This window comes from Danaus plexippus, chromosome 4 (genome assembly GCF_018135715.1).
Source record: "Danaus plexippus chromosome 4, MEX_DaPlex, whole genome shotgun sequence".
In the NCBI taxonomy this organism is placed as follows: domain Eukaryota; kingdom Metazoa; phylum Arthropoda; class Insecta; order Lepidoptera; family Nymphalidae; genus Danaus; species Danaus plexippus.
In genome coordinates, this window is record NC_083538.1 from 3,849,901 (window position 1) to 3,866,879 (window position 16,979).

The window sequence follows — 16,979 nt, forward strand, 5'->3', positions numbered from 1 at the left end:
ATATGTCTTGAGGCACTGGCTATTTCATGTATAACTCAATATTAACATACATAGATATAACTGAATAACTCACGCCACAAATATTTCGATTATCTATTATACATTAATAATGCATAACAGATTCTATATAAAACTAACATACCTACCATTTATAACAAAAGCTTTGTATTGTTATATCAAAACGGACAATTCACTAATCAACCCGAATTATTAGGTGTTATTAAAGCATAGTGTATTGTTAGTTTGTTTATGACAGTGCCACCTATATAGTATTTTATGATTATTAAATTTGACAGGAGAATGCGTGACGAGGTGTGTGTGTGGGTTTAGTATCGCTGTATATTGCTTTATAACAGTGAGATGAAGCAGCTTTAGGGAAATAACATTCTTTTATTAGATTTCATGAAACACTCTTCTTTTATAAAAAATATCCTATATATCATACATTGAACTCAAATATACGATAATGTTTTCCTTCTAAATAACATAAATATTTTTTTTAAAAACAAACACATGCCGAGATGGACAAGGCAGTTTATTTTTATAACTCAAACCACGTAACAGTTGGATGTTCTCAAATTGTTTTACGAATGTAATGTTAACAGCCATTGAAATTACGGAAACGAAAGTATAAACTGAACGACACTCCAAAACATAAATTTAACATTACATCTATATTTTATCGTATAAATTTATTACTTTTTTAAATGTTATAAGCGTACATTGAGAGCGTAACGCTTCGTGATGACACTTCACACATTTATTTTTCTTAAACGTCACAACTAATGTCAGCAATAATTAACACTCGGTCGCAGACTTTAGTCGCCCCAATTTCTAGTTTATAAGCTAGTTCCGGTCGACTGTTGGCTATAACTAAAACTAAATTAAAACTTCGACGCACTAATGACGCAACATAAAATAAGTCATATATTTTTCTGTTATTCAACTGAATGTAAATGATAAAGTGACCTCAAAGTTCGAAATAAATATTATTTAAGTTAATATAAGTTAACGTTTATTGCGACTTTTCTTAAAGACCCCTCATAAAACGGCTTTACGCGGTGGGGACCGAATATTATCATATTATGATATTTTTATTTGAATATATATTTCACATAGAAAGTGATTACTATCATTAATCTTTTTGCTTAGGCAATGAAATGCTAAAATGAGATATCGAATATTATATTATTTTTATGGATATTGAAACCAAATCTTGTCGTTTTAACTTAAAATTTCCCGTTTGTTGTTGGTAGATCTAGTTTATAATATGCTTATAAGTAAATAATCACATCGACTCAAAATATTAATACCATCAAATAATCAGGGATTCCCGCTTTTGTAACATAGATTTAAAAACAAAAGTGTTAGTTATGTAATCATTAATTTCTTTTGTTATTAAAATATAATATTTGAATGGCAGCTTAATGGAATATTTATAAAATCTCTTTCTACTAAACATAAAAGGCGCTAACAGTTTAATTTACCTCCATCAATAAAACGTGTTATTTTAGAATCCTTTTGAGAACAGTCGCCAATCGACCGTAATAAATAACGTGGACACAATGACGCCCAAATTAATTTCTTTGTTTTTAACGACGGACGACCACGATAAGGATCTAGCGATAGACGAAATCCGGAGCCCATTAAAGCTTAATAATGACTATTCGACACTAGAGCTGGAGCCGATCGCTGGAACATAATTTGAATAAAGTTATTTGAAAACCTCCTCCCCTATTTTTAATGAAGGCTGTCATGATTAAAACCGCTCTTGGCGCCACTTGGTGAATTAAAAAAGTGTCAGCATTTCATATTCGTGTACGTTTCATATAATCATCGTTTTCAGTAAAAAGATCCAAAATTATTAAATCAAGACGAGTACTTTAAATGTTTTTAGTGATTACACTATTATTATGTCTAACCCATATTAATCATTATGTAGTTACAACGATACTATCTAGTTCACTATATTATTATATAAACTATAATAGACGTTAGATAAATATTTAAATTAATTAACTTTCTAATAGTAGTTTTTATATTAACTTGTACAGCAATTTTACGATCATCTATTTATGTATATTCATATATAATTTTTTTTACGAAATACTTAATTACTATTAAAAATATGTATGAATAAAATCGTTGAAATAAAAACATTATACTTCCATTATTGCTGTTTTTATGATATGCAAAATAACAGACTTACAAAACATTTTTAATCTTCTACCGCCTATTAGGTAATTATGGTATTCATTGTTAAGAGGCTTTTTTTTTCAACAAAAAGACATCAAAAGAATGCGGATCAATATTTGCATTTAAGCGGATTACGTCATACATTTTAATAAAGCGGATATTCCGTTTAATGAATGAGTAAGCCCGATCATGTGCGCAAGTTGACACCAAAAAATTTATGTTGTGACACATGCAGATCCATCAACGTGCTGATGAAGAATTAACAAGATTGAAATATATACCATCAAGCTCAAAATTACCGAAAACAAAAACAAACAAAAAACGAATAATAATTTAAGTAAACCAAGTCCTTGGACTAAAACAGTAAGTCCAAAACGTGGCACTAGCAATGATGAATGTTAGTACGGACGCATACATGGCATACTGCTTTAATAGTACATCAGTCTGTCGGGCACTTCTAACATTTAGATTACTAGACGGAAATTCGAAATTAAATTATTTTGATTACACACAGACGAAAACAATTTGTTTTGCCCTATTTATAATTAATTAAAAAGTTATTCAAACAGATACGGACACTGGTGTAGAGAAGTAATTAATATAAATGCTGTCAAAACTTAACGATACGACGGAGAATTATTATTGTTATGAAAAACTATTACAATTTAATACTGAATTCTTTATTTTGATGACATTTTCTAATGTGCTATCGTAATATGTATAGAAATTTTAAAAATCCCTTGACTCTTTCCAAGCGAATATATAAATGTCTTGTACTATGATTTTAGTTAAACCTTAATTAGTATACCTAGTGAAAAGTTATACAAGAATATTAGTGAAATATACGTTTTACTTTTCAAAATACTAATTAATTTAGAGTATGATTTTTACAACGATAAAAAAAATTCTTATATTTTAAAACGACGCGACGACGCGACGGGACAAAACGACTTATCTCATTTTATGCCTTATAAAATATATTATGGATTAAACCTTTTCAGCCGTATTGTTTTATTTATATATTAAAGCTATGAAAACTCTTGTCAAAAGAGTATAATTATGTGGAAAATAAGACCCTTTTCAGAATTGTTCACACAATGGGAGAGTTTTCTGGAGGATTTTTTTAATTTACCGTCTATTGGGTCCGAATTGTTGGTTGATGACAGCTTGTTGGTGTCTTATTAAATCGCAGATAACTAAATTCTCGCTTATTTATGATATAATTTTTTATATTTGCTTGAGTAGCTATATTAATATAGGTTCTAATTTGCGACTTCGTAAAAGTGGAATTTGTTAAATTATGTCTGCGTTATTATTTAAGAAATAACGCACTTTATTTCTTTATCCCATTGCATACATTAAAGTTTTAAAAAATGGTTTTTATTTTGCTATTGGTTTTTTAACTAAAACGTTATTGTTACGGACACAATCGCTGATCAATCATTAAGGATATTTTCTGTAAGCTACTGACTTTCCGAGGTGACAGATAAGGTATGACAAACGCGATAAGCGGGTAGTCGGAATTCTATGCAAGCGGAAGTCCTTTTCACGTGACCTTTCATCTTGTCCTTAAAATAATTACAATTGTATTTGTTTTATTAAAAAAATGAGAGTAGTTAGAATATTGATTATGACACTAAAATTATATTCTACAGCACCTTTTATTTGAGGCTTCAGAAACGCGAGACAATACACAGTACTCACATCTAACTCTGACAATCTCAAGTATTCAAAGGTAAAGGGTAGGTAAATATGGCCAAAAAAATAGTACTAAACCTCCTTCCTTATGCTTTCATTCTCTGATGTACAAATACAACAGCTGTTATTTATATATCACAATTCATTCAATTTGAAAATAAATGTAAATCTAATTATAAATGTAAAATCTAATTATAAACGTAAATCTAATTACAAATGTAAATTTATAGTCTTTATGTATGATTTATTATTATTGTTTTACTTATAAAATACAGATATATTATGTTGTACATGGATTAACAACATTACGTCTGATTACACGAAACAAAATGTTATGAAGAAGACGAATATTATGCACGGATAAGCCAATGTTTACACATTATATATGGCTTCATCTCCCGGGAACGGCGCCAGGATACAAAGATACAAGGTAAAGGAAACGTTGACATTGAAATGAAATTAGGTAAAGGCAAGAGCAAATTATATTGAATTCGACGACCGTTTTGGGGATGTTTGCAATTCTCAGTGCAAACAAAAGAACGCTAAGCCCAACCACTGCAAGGAACAAAATCAACATCCTTCGCATCACGTCACGTATTTATAATCCCGCATTCGCTTCCTGCTTTTTGTTGCTTTTCGCTTGGGGTTAATAAAAGAAATTAAGCAATTTTAAAAGAACCCATTGTATAGCTAAGGCATTTGTTGTCGCAAATATATTATGCCCGTTTTTTTTTTATGCGATTGAACTGATTTTTTACTCGAATACCAACGTGTGCAGGCTTGTTCCATTTACTTTGTACATAGTGGAAGATATAAATTCACTTTAAATTTAACTACACTTAACTATCAAAGTATATAAGGCACTGGTGGAGCAATTTTATTATTTGCTTTTGGTTAAGTTCCAACAAGGTACGGAAAATATTTTAACTGTAAGTATGCTAATTTTGTTGCAGCTCCAATTCCGACTTCATTATTTTCAATTACGTAATATTAATATGTAATACAATTATTATAATTAGCCAGATAGAAGATTAAATAACAGTTGAGAGTAACAAAGGAATATGAAATATTTAACTTTTTAATAAATAATTAATATCTATGCTGTAACCAAAACGCCGAGGTTATTGTAACTTCAAGGATGTAAAGCCAGACATGTCATGACAGGCTCGTTTCGTTGACATATATGGTATACTGGTATCTTTTTACTGCCAACAGCTGTGTTATAATCTGTTTCGGCAGCGGAAATTTGGAATAACATTACACAAAATGAATATCAATTACATTTTTATTGATACAAACAAATTAATATATAATAAATTTACTAAATTACATTGTTTTGACATTGTTGCAATAGAGTATACTAATAATGAATTAAGTATATTTGTTTGTGATTTTACTGTTCGTTAATTTTTTTTTTTTAACTAGAATAATGTTTATGGAAACTTAAAGCATTCAAATGCTTAGTTAGAACGTAAGCAATGAAACAGTAACTCTTATAATAATTTTTATTAATTACATACTGTATTATACTGCATAGAAAAATATACTAATTTTATTTTTTATCTATTTTCAACTATATATATTATTACAATTCAAAATTACTCAGGCCTTCTAAATAGAAAACTACTTGCGAAACTTATGATTTTTATGAAGACATATTAAAGTGTTAAATAAAAAAACTGTGCCATACCATAAATTGCAAATTATTAATTGTTTTATAATTTAAAGTATTGAATTACAATCAATATCACATAAATTAATTATTCATATTAACATATTAATGACCTAATTATACAGGTTATGTTAATATACACGTATCATCTTTATTCACACATATTTTATTTACGTTAGTAGCTGATACGATGACAAAGGTTTCTGTGATAAACCTCACGACAAAGGAACTGCGAATCGACAGGTTAATACAAGTTCAAACAAGACTGAATGTGACGCTTCAATTCATGTTGACTCATAGACACGAAGCTATATTTACGGCAGGACGTCTCAATACTCGTGTAGAAATTATTCATCAGAATTGATTGCTCACTTATCCCCGTTGGACCGTAAAGCACCATTTCGATTTTATGATCTTATTATGAATGCATTCAATCCACGTCGTAAATATACGACGTATCTTATTTATGTATCAGATGTAAAGTCACACTATAAAGTAATAGCAGTAATTTATTTGTAAAGAATGGAATAAAATAAATGTTAAATATGTTACAGAATAAAAATTAATAATTTAAAATTCGAAGACTTCTATGACCTTCATCGAAACCTCAATGATGCGATGGTGTCCCTAAATCAATGAATAAGAAACCACCAAACAGTTGTTATTTAGGTCAACGACACACCGAACACCTTATGTCGTATACAAAGCCTTCGCCCTTAATAAATACCAAATACAATGTACCACTCGACAGAATCCAGACGGTATTTATCAATAAAATTTAATTAGAGAACGTTGACGACCAAATACACTTATATCGATAAATACTGAGATCATTCCATTGATAAATGAAAGCCCCATGAGCTACAAGTTAAAAGGGAAATTGTGTTGGAATGTCACTCGTGACGCCGGGAACTATTCAAAGACTCATCGCCAGCAGGAAACCGGGGCGTGTATTGACAGTAACTGGTGTTTGACGAAAAGTCGCATACAAAATATAGCAGTTGTAATGCAGTCATTCATTGAAACACGGAGCTGGCTGGCAAAATTTTTTTTTTAATTAGCGAAAATGAAACGGTATCATGCTATGGATTCAAATGTCCAAAATGATCTGGAATTACATCATAGACAACAAAGAAACATTTCTTAACGCATGACAAATTATTACGCAACATTGTGATAGTGATTCATATCAGTTTCATAAAATTTTAAGACCACCAAACTTCTTAGAATCTCACAGAGCTTATGATAAAAGTCCGTGTATAATCATCATTATATTCAATATGGTACCTTGGCAACAGTTTGTCACGTCGTAATAACGGAAACAACATATCAGACACGGCGCGGCGCACAAGGTATTATGTTATTCAGTCGAGTCATTCTTGCCTGTCTTTTTCAATAAAAAACACTTACAGCTGACTCGTCCGGCCACGATATAGAGACAGGAAACTTTGTCATCCACGCGGTACAAAGCGGACCCCGAATTATTCTTTATGCCTCGAACAGGTAATATTAATAGTGACGAACGCATATTCGATCGATAATTTTACAAATATTGAATGTGTTTTATTGAAATTTATTTTATATTTAAGTATTGTGTTTGAATTTTCGGTTATTTAGAATTGATAAAAAGTAAAAGGTTCCATTAATTAAATAAGGATTATAAGAATAAATGGACAATTAAGTTAAAAATTTGTAAAAGGAATTTTGTACCCAATTAATTTGGTGTTACACAATATTTACGGCAGGAAATAAATAATACATAAAGAAAATTTGATTTACAACAAAAACAGTTGAACAGGTAACATTTTCGCTTCTTACATTCTTATATTATATATTTATGACAACTTCTCGTGTTATATCTAGATTAATATACTTAGGTAGAGTAGCTAATAACATTGTTGTTTAAACACATTATTCACATTGAGTATGAATTAAAAAACACTTAAATATCGACCGAAAACAGAAATCCCTAGCGGGTGAGCAATATCGCGATGGTATGTGATTGGCGCGTGGAGTGGGCGGCTGCATAATGAACCTGGCGGGGGGACCGGGGAGGCTGGGGAGGTTCCATCCACCCGTTTTATGCTAGATTGGAATCCCAGAGCTATGCTATCAAAGCTGTCAATATTATCGCTAAACATTTTATTATTAAGGCTGACGACCGTGCTGGGAGTTCGTACTTATTGAGGCAATCCAATAAAATTTTCAGTGAAAAATTGCGGTCAGTTCGATGTTAATACCGACTAATAAATGTACCTAGTGAATAAAAAGAGGGTTAAAAAAATACTCTCATATTTATTTAATTTAAGAAAGTAAAAGACGTTCTGGTCTTTTAATAATACATGTTATTCTAGTAATAATAACAATTTATATAATGCTTTTCTGTTCATCGCAATGATATATCTCCGGTTAAAGAAACGAAACACGATGAAACGTGTACCATTAGCTATCGTCGTCCTCGTCCGAATTTATTCGTATTTTTATATTAGAAAAAAACCTTTGAAGTACGAACAGAACTCATCCATAAAAATGCCTACGTTCCGGCTTTGCAGCGTATATAATATAGGAATATCTAAAATGCATTTCAATATCAGTGGCAATATTATATTATTACTAATTACAAAATCAATTTTTATTTTTTTCCCTTTAGTAAGCTTTAGTATTCAGAAAGATTTTAAATATTTTCAAAACCACAGTCAAGAATATAACGGACAAACTTGCTTAGAATTTTTAAGATTGGTTTCACTCATTCATGAAAAAACTATACGCATTTACATAACATTTTTGCAATTCTTATAAGATCCGTACACATACGGACTAAAGTGTAAATATGTTGGCAAATTTTAGGCATATTATGTAGGCGGAAGCAAAGCAGGATGACGTTCTCAGTATTATAATAATCAACGATACTCTAAGCAGTTTCTAACAAACAAAATCTGAAATAAAAAAAGATAATATGCATCTATTATATAATATATAGTAGTACATATTGTATTAACTCAGTAAAAAATTTTTGGATAAAGCTAGCTGCTTCAAAGCAAATTAATGTAAATAGATGCCTGCAAAGGACTTCAATGTGCGTAATACTAGTTTGCATCGTCACATTACGTACGAATCGTTTCACGTTTGTCATTCAATAAGGCGCTTTAACGCTGTAATGTGCGAAGATTTATAATTGGAAAACTGAATTAACTCCGTAGTTAACGGAAAGATGAAAACTAGTTGTGAGCATACATAAAACGAAATAGTAACTGTCATACAAATTACTAGTCAAAGTAATGTTTCATCTAACCAGCTTTTTCTTTAGTCAAACATCGCTTTCTGTAGTTTTAATAATCCTTTTTGGTTTAAAATATTCCCATTTTATTAATCTGTAGTCCATCTTTTTTAATTTAATAATATAGCGGAGATCGCTAAAGTTAATTCGTCAACTTTGTTCCGAGATTTTAATATAAAACGTTTAGGAATTTATTCACGTTGATAGATTTATCGACAAAGAATTTAAAACCGTGTGTAAGAAAAGAAAAAAAAACCAGTTAAGTTTTTTCGTTGGTAAGACAGGCAATTATTATAAGCCAAAAACAGTTCTCGGGAGCACTTATAAAATTCCATGAATATTTATATTGAAGGGAGATTCAGAACAAAAGAAGTAGTACTGCTTAGCAGTTGATTTACATACTTTTAACAGCGAATTTATATAACAAAAGTTTATATCGTTTAATGAGCCACACTACAGTTAAACCACTTTAACATACGATGTTATTCAGTAGATACTTTTTAAGTCTCACGGATACAAAAATTTAAGCTGCTACGACAAATCCCAGTTTGCACGCCGCTGGAATACATAAATTTGCATTTAGTAACCTTTGCCGAAACAAGAAAACTTGCAATTATTTTCTATTCTTTTTATTTTTTGTCGTATATATTACAATAGTCTACCTCGATTTCTACTTTAATGTGTTTTTTCATACAGTTTTCGTTGTTATCAGCTTATTACAACGTTCTTAAGAACGAAACAGATACGTATTAATAAAAAGTGTCCAATTATTATTATGTAGCAGCCATTTAAAGTATAAATTTATCAATATATATATTGGCAACTTACATTATTTAATCATGCCGACGATGGGAGGTTGAAGTTAAATATACATATATAAATCATTTAATATTTAAAGCTTTATTTGGCGAGACAAAGTTCAACGCGTTTTCGCTCAACCGCAAATATCTCGATTGTGCCTTTGACGTGTAAAGCACGCTCGGGGATAAAAGAGGTAAATAACAGGGTCCTTATATTGACATCCAGGGCGTCAAAGGAAATTGCAATATTAGATTTTTGCTCGTTCATTTAAATACGAGGACCAGTCGTAACAGACAATTGTTTTGTTTTTGATGTACATATGTTTTTTAATTTGTTTTTGTAATTTTTTAAATCTTATTTTATGTTCGTCAGGATATTTAGCTTTTTCGCTGTCCACTAAAATACATTACATCCTGTTTTTAGAGTTACAAGTACTGCTTAATCGTTATGCAAATTTATATTAACTTGATCATCGATAACTTATCCAACCTTATCTAAAAATACATTGATTTCTGAATATTTTAGGGTTAATTTATTTTAAAGAGAATATAAAGTAGGTATTTTTTGTTAAAGACTTGAAAGGACATTATCAAGATTCTGCTGACGGTGTAAAATAAATATTCATAGATTTCCAATGAAAATACTTTTTCTTCGAGTTTTCCGGGAGCCAGTCAAGTACGATTTATCAATCTAATCTATCTTTTAATGATACTGGTCTGAGTTCAAGTGCTTAAAAGTAAATGAACTAAGGTTGAATGGGACTTTGAAAGTTCACTAACGTCACTTACGTAGAACATCATTTATATTATTAAAACTTTAAATTAACGGACATCTTTGTATAGAGATATAAAATTGCAACAATATGACTATAAAAATTTTACCTGACAACAAACAACAAAACAGTCCAACAAGAACTTTTTATTTTCGAAGATTTTTGTAGCAAACTTATGCTATATATGTACTCTTACCAACGTGCGGAGAACCTTAAAAAATAAGCTTTTTAAATATAGAAAACGCCTCAGCATAAAATTATATTTATATAGACAAAGAAGCAAAACAGAATCAGCTTATTTTATTTGATCACTTTTTAGCCTACTCCGTCTCATAACGAGACAATTCATTGTACCTTATAGCCATTACGAATTAAAGTTAACAGAAGACAGCACATTTAACGTCTTTCGTACTAAAAGAAAACTTGATAATATTCACCCCACAATTCCTCCGTAGTTGGCATTTTGGTTTCGTACTTTTAATCCATTACTTCGTCGAGCGAGAGCCGAAACTGCAGGAATTTGTGCTAAAAGCAATAACGCTAACTCTTATAAAGAATCAAGCATTTAAGAAGTACTTTGCGACAGAATCTCTGTTTTAGCAAAACAGATTTACACTATATAAAAAATAAAAGTTAAAATATTTTTACTTTAAGTTATTTATATATCAAATATAAATATATATTTCACAAATATTATTTAATTTTGTTATCTTCTAACTTGTATATAGTCCAGATTCCGTTCAGAAAACCCAAGAGACTTATTTGTAGCAATCTCTGTTCACAAATACGATTACCATAGCTGCTTTCCGAGCACCCGGGAACTCATATTATGAGGATATTTTGTAAGTTTCATGCAAATTATCCGACGGAATAGGGAAAATTATGATCACAATTTTTTCCACGCTCGAATAACTGTACATTGAAGAGAGAAAACAGCGTTTGGCGCTAGTGAACTCGAAGTGAACTTTAGATGTAGGTATTTATAATTTAAATTCTTTTTTCAGTGAACTAGTATGCAGATAATAATAGTTTTAATTCAAACTTAGATTCCCATGGAGATGAAAGACAAACCTTGATACATAAAATATAGGATGAATGCTGACAAACAATAAATATTCTGGGAACACTTAAGAATTTTCACTGCAATCTGGAGAGTTAACGGTCTCGAGGGTACCATTCTCATTTTCACTTAGGACCAGCGACTGCATCATAACCATTAAACCCTCTTGTTTACTGTTTGCTCCAAGCCACCAATCCCCTTCCATTTCCTAACTTATTCACGGCACAATCTTAACATTCAAACACGGTTTAAATCATACCAGAAATGAACCAACTTACTATCATCATATAATGTTAGTGATGTAAAATGAGTAATTTGTTCCTAGGAAAAAAAAATATACGCCAAAACTTATACCAATATTTTTTATATTTCATAACGTATGTGAGGAAGAGGAGTGTTTACTGTGGTGACGTTATAACGTGAGAATTTTACAAACTGTATAACAGCTTATTTTATGATGCTTTAATTTTAACATATAAGACACATTTTTCAACCATCCAGCCTATTTTTATATTAGTTTTAAAATTATGAAAGAAATTTTGCTAAACGTATTCTAGAATTTTATAGTTGATTTAAATAATTTTGAATATTCTGTGTTAAAATTTAAAAATTCAAAATAAGGTACTGTTTTAAAACTGTTCTAAATCAAAAAAATATATAAAACATTATTGATGTTCTTATGTTGTCGCAAACAATGGCCAATGTTTGCTACTGTTATATACGCACATGAAAACCAAAGGAAACATGTGTAACATTTAAATCTTTTCTAGAGTTGACTACTTCAATAGGAAATAACGTTCAGTACCGCAATTGCAGAATATTATGAGCCCATAATATGACGCTGATTTATTTGTGAGCTGATAATGGAATTTTATTACAAACAACTAAAGGTACATTTATAATATCTAGTAAAACATCAAAGCAATAGCATATAAGCTATCATCACAACTTATAACATATTTAGTCATTCTAATTTTTGGTACAATAATAAACATAAAATGGTATCCTTATCTCATTGCAAACATCGGGCACGCGCCAAACTCATAATTTCACCATAAAGTACCGCATGAGCAAAACGCGCCCTTTGAACTAGTGATTCACTGTTACGATTGTTCATGAGATTTCTAAACTTTATTATATTTTTTTCCACAATAATACAACGCTTAAAACGAGATAGATGACCGTACCATTAAAACATTGAAACTTTGTTAAGTCTGAAGAAACTTTGTTTGATTGTTTTGTTTCTTACACAGAAACACCTTTTCATTTACCTCCAAGAATGTTGTTTTCAGCCTCTGTGAAATTGAAAATACTTAATTAAACGAAAACCACTTAACGAGCGTTTCTAAAAGTTATGATTTTAACATTTATTAAACAAAATTCTATTACAATTCTCATCTTAGCTTTATGTAAAAGAAACAATGATCGCGTGAAATGGCCCTGTGGTAAATGGAAAAATATACCGGCGTTCCTTTTGCCCTCTTGATTAGACCCAGCTTTATCAAATTTAATGTTTGACGTTTTTTTTTGCCCTTGTAGAAATCCATTTTTACAAAGTAGGCAAAGAGCAACTCCCAGAAGGAAAGTATCCATAAATTAAAGCGCACTCCAGAGGCGAGTCTCAGTTTCCCGTCACTGTGTAAATAATTGGCTAGCCGTTAAATTTATTATGAAGACAAATTTTGACAAATCACTTCGTAGGCTTATCACTTTATAATATGATTGAAACTGTTTCGTTTAGAAAGTTTGTTAATCAATATTGTTACTTAGTGAAACAGGAAGCTGAGCAGAAAACGATGGATTAATTCAATATACTTATAATTATCTATATCGTCGGAATTCTATATTAATTCAAATCTTTTTTGATCATAATAATGTTGTGTAAGAACTGTTCTGTAAGTATATATTTATGTTTAATATTGTGTACGTTTGAAACAATATTGAAACTCTTCAGACTCGTATAAACCATGCCTCAAAATAATAGAACTCTTATTCGATTGTATTTCCTTATTAGTTTTTTATAAGACAGAACTCTTTAGTCCCTATCATCGTCAAATTATATTTACCTAAATTATAATCTAAAAAACTATTGCAAGATATACGCATAAAAGAATAAGTTTCAAAATATTAGAAATTATATTTTTTTAACTGTTAAATGTCATTAACATTATATTTCCCGTGATGCTGTGTGTGATGTATTTTACTACTAAATTAAATGAGATGTTGTGTGTGTAGATACATCTTTATACAATTTAATGAATACTGCAATATTCGTCCCCCTGGATTTTGCAACATACGTTTGATATCTGTATTTTCAGAACATGTGTTTCTACACATATGAACCGGTAAATACATTTCGTAAAATGTGATAAAAGTTTTTTACACCTACATTCTGTGTTCTTCGTACGAAGATAATTTTATAAATATACTTCTTATTTAAGTAATTCGTTATAATGGATTAATGACAATGATTATTTTGCTTTTGAAACGGATCTTTTTGATGATGAATGGTATTTTTGACCAAGATTTAAGAAGACATATGTGTGTATGTATGTGTCTCAAAATAAAATAGACTTAATGAGCCATTACTGAAGTGATCTGAACGTCTTAAAGTAAATTAGATGTTTCCATTGTCCCTTATTTTTTAATACGAATTGTTGAATATAAATTTCATCATACAATCATAGAAACATACAAATTACACTTTCAACTAATACAATACATAATATTAATATTTCCTGAAAAATTAAAAACATTTTGAATTATAAAGAATGGTGTATTTTAAATTTAACCTCAAACAACACCAATTATTAATATCTTAGCCAAGGTCGTAAGTAAACTTTTTATATCACTCAATCGCATATATTTTATATCTATGTGATATTTATTTGCAAACACCCACAAGATCTGGTATCATTGTACGACCTAACCCTTCCCTTATTAAAGACATGGCTCGGGTAGTAATAGTCCTTTAGTTAGCATTAAAACTATTTTTTCTCAGTAATAGAAGTAAACATTTTAAAACTTACTTATTACGTATATCATGTTTTATTTCAAATTATATTCCATAAAGACAGGTTGAAAGCACACAAAATAATTACGTGTCCTTGACAGTTTGATTCAAAAAGAAATGAAATATGTATTCTAAATGAGGTGAAAATATTTTTGTAATAAAAATTCTTATACAAGTACATAATAAATTTTAACATAAGCGTTAAGGCAAATATAAATAAATTACATCTCATATAAAAATTTAACAGAAAAAAGAATCCTAGTTATAAGAAGAGACAAAAAATCGAATCCTATTTCTATCTCATGGACAACGTTTAAAATAATGTTTGTTAATATCTTCAATTTCCAACATTTAGTAAAAGCAAAATATTTTTTTCTTATATTTTATTAATAATTATTTAATAAGGCTTCATACCTTAATTAGTAGAATGTTCGAGAAAATTCAAACGTAATTCTTATAAATTATTTTGCTGTCATTTCTGTTAATTAAGGACCTTGTTCATATTTTCGATACGACAAGACTTTAAATAAGCCTCGCACGAGTGACTTTTATCACTTAAATACATTTATCTTCCGTCAAGTTTACCTTTACAAATTTCTTCCCTTGGGAATCTTTCCTTATATTCATTAATGTATAATTAATAACTAACAGTTTAAATAATATAAATTTGTTACCAGATAATTTTAACTACATGATATACCTTAAATATTTGAATTAAATAAAACGACGATAAATTCTTATTAATTAAGTTTTTTGTCAGTTGTCAGTATTATTCATGATTCGAGTCTCTCATGAATGTAAAGTAACATAACGTCTTTGCTGAGAGCTCAGCGGTCTTAGTTGGGTATGCTTTTACATGTCTAGGGTAGACATCACTTGTAAATCAAAGATTTTCATATTTCTCGCTCTTATTACACAGATTACAAAAATTTGTGGAGAATATTCTTCTCGTTATCTTTGTTAAGTCGAATGTGAGCTACATTTGTATGTATGTATGTAATCATACAAGATAAATACACTTCCAAAACGTTGTATTAAGGTTCATATTCGCATATATGAATATCACATGTTTTAATTTCGTCAAAGATCAAGTTGTCATACCTAGGATTTTAATGTTTTTCTTCCGATGTAACTGATATGAAAATATTCAATTACATCGTAAAAACAAATCTAGAATAACCGAGTGAATCGATAATCACAAATTTATTTTTGTCATAATATTGACGTAACTTTTTTTTTTTACTTATAATATGTGCAATAGATTTTCAATTAAAAAAAATTACCCGCAGTCGTAAAGAACATTTTTTGTTTAAGATCATTAACATGCTGTATAAGAAATTTCTATTAGAACGATTTACTTGTGTCTAGGAAAGTATAATGTTTAATTATTGAGCTGGAAAACTCCATTTACTTTAAATATGGTGATATCAATACGAAAAATGCGAATTAATTAAACATTAGGTTTTTTTATAGTTTCGATTCAAAATTTGCAAATTTTTGTTTTAAAACCGACAAAATAGTATAAATCATAGACACTACTTCATTGTTAAGTTGAAATCTAAGAACAAAGAAACATTTTAGTTTTACGACGTTTATAACTTAAGAATATAAAACGAACAGCAGTGGTGAAGTCCTCAGTTACTCCTGGGGTTTGGAGTAATAAAACAAGAAGTTATGGTCAAATCAAAGCAACACTTGACACAACACTGAACGAAAAATTAGGAAACAGACATTACATAAAAAATATTATAGGGGTCTTTTCAAAATACACTAACAAATATGTTAAACAACAGCCGTTCTAAAATGTCATGAAATATTTATTATTATAAATTAAAATATAATATAATATAAAGCTATAGAATGTTAACTATACTATTATAATCTGTATCTTACTTGGTAGTGGATAAAAATTAAAAAAAAATTAACCTTAGAAATAATCATTACGTGTAAAACTATGAAAATCGTGAGGATTTTTACAAGATTGTCATTACAGTAATTAATTTTCAAGAAAAGGTAAATTCTTTAATTGGCCGTATTTTGTGTTGAGAAGCGCTTATCGTTTCTTAATCAATAGCCTACTTTAATACTATAACACGCGAAGAAATGTGAATGGAAAACTGGAAACGCTATGTATAAAGTGTAACGGTGAAAACTTGTGGTAAACTTACCGACGGTAAAATGGGTCACGACATATACTTATATATAAACCTCCACAACAACATTGTGGATAATTATCTACCCGAAGTTGCTTTGAATCTCAATAAAATTAAGACATTTCATTCTTTTTTTTAATTGGCATCATCTAGAAAAACCTTTTTCTATTGTATAGTATTTGTTTACAAAAAAAAAAAAAAAACAAAAAAAACTTTTTTCAAATTAAAAAAAAAACAAAACAAGAATTTAAACTACTGACGTTTATGTAAAAAAATATTATACCGACGAATGTTGCTTCCAATCATTCCAGTTCTTAACGTTCAAAATATATATAGA